This window comes from Uloborus diversus, chromosome 1 (genome assembly GCF_026930045.1).
Source record: "Uloborus diversus isolate 005 chromosome 1, Udiv.v.3.1, whole genome shotgun sequence".
NCBI classification, from domain to species: domain Eukaryota; kingdom Metazoa; phylum Arthropoda; class Arachnida; order Araneae; family Uloboridae; genus Uloborus; species Uloborus diversus.
In genome coordinates, this window is record NC_072731.1 from 86,514,156 (window position 1) to 86,515,594 (window position 1,439).

Genomic DNA, 1,439 nt, shown 5'->3' on the forward strand with positions numbered 1-1,439 from the left:
TCATGGAGCAGATTTTCAATGGCATTGGGGGGGGGGGGGGAGCAAAGTGAATTTTTGACCTCTGTTACTCAGAAAAAAGTCATTTAATTATTTTTCTTTTTCTTTTTTTTCTTTCTCTTCTCTTTTCTTTTTCTCTTTTTTTTGAGACAAACGTTTCGGGGGGGGGGGGGGTTGTCCCCAAACTCCCCCTCCCTTAGCTACGCCCCTGTGTTGCACTGTGCATTCATGCATTCAAACTAACTAGCCTAGTGTTTGAGCTAAATTGATAGGGAGGAATAAGAGAACTAGATTTATGCTAAAATAAAATGAAAAATTATTTAGTGCTTGTCCTGTAGATGTAACAGAATAGAATGGAGGAAGAGTGCTGAAGCAACTATGCGCTGTATATACACTAGACAACTAGTCCCCCGCGCGCGCGCATGCACATGTGGTTATTCAGCTGAATTCTATGACGCAATCTTGCAGATGTTTGCAGTAAAACATCTACAAGAACATGGCATAGAATTCAACTGGGTCAATCCATATCAAATCATGCTGGCCATGCCTCCCACCGTCACCTTATTTATTCAAATTTGGTGTACTTATAGATGTTTTGATACTGATTATGAAAATATAAATAAATTTGGGATTGATGTAGAGGTTGAAAAGTTACGAGCCTTGAAATGTTTGCTAAGATGATTTTCTGCCATCATATTGAACAGGGCAGATCCAGACAGAATTCTTGGAGGGCGCCATTTGGAAAAATAAGATGCTTTGGAAAATTTTTGAATTTTACAAATATATCGGTATAGCCCACCTTTTAACTAGAGCATATCTTAAGGAGTTTTAACCAAGCGACGCAAGTTTAAACATAAAGGCCCAACCTTCCCAATAATTTCCCTCTTTTTATAACAAACGTGTGCATATATCGTCGCCTCAAAGTGGTATTTCTGTAATCAGTCGGGCAGGCCCGTGTCCAGGATTTCATAAAGGAAGGGGTTTTTGCAGCCTGTCACTTCAAAATATTTTGTTTTGAACGGGAGGAGCAAAGGGTTTGATCGATACATTTTATCTGAAAAAACAACAAAATATGTACAAAAATGCTTAAATTCATCATGTTTGCAGGGATGTGCCAGTTGCGACAAACTGCTCCAAAAGGCAGCTAAATGAACTTTTCTGCTCCAAAATCGGACAAACTTGCGCCAAAAGTGCGATTTTGCATTTGATGTTGCAGTTCCTTCAGCATATTTGGCAGTTTTTTCAGATTATCATCAAGTTTAGGCATTTGGAGCTTGTTTTTACGTTTTTTTAATATAGCCCTGATTTTTTGCGTATTTCAAAATTCGATTGCATCCGCTTTTGAAAAATTCAATCGTATAAATTTATTATGTGATCGTTTCCTTTGAGTTGAAAAATTTTGCATTGACCATTATTTTCAACCATTCTTATCTTTTGTTTTC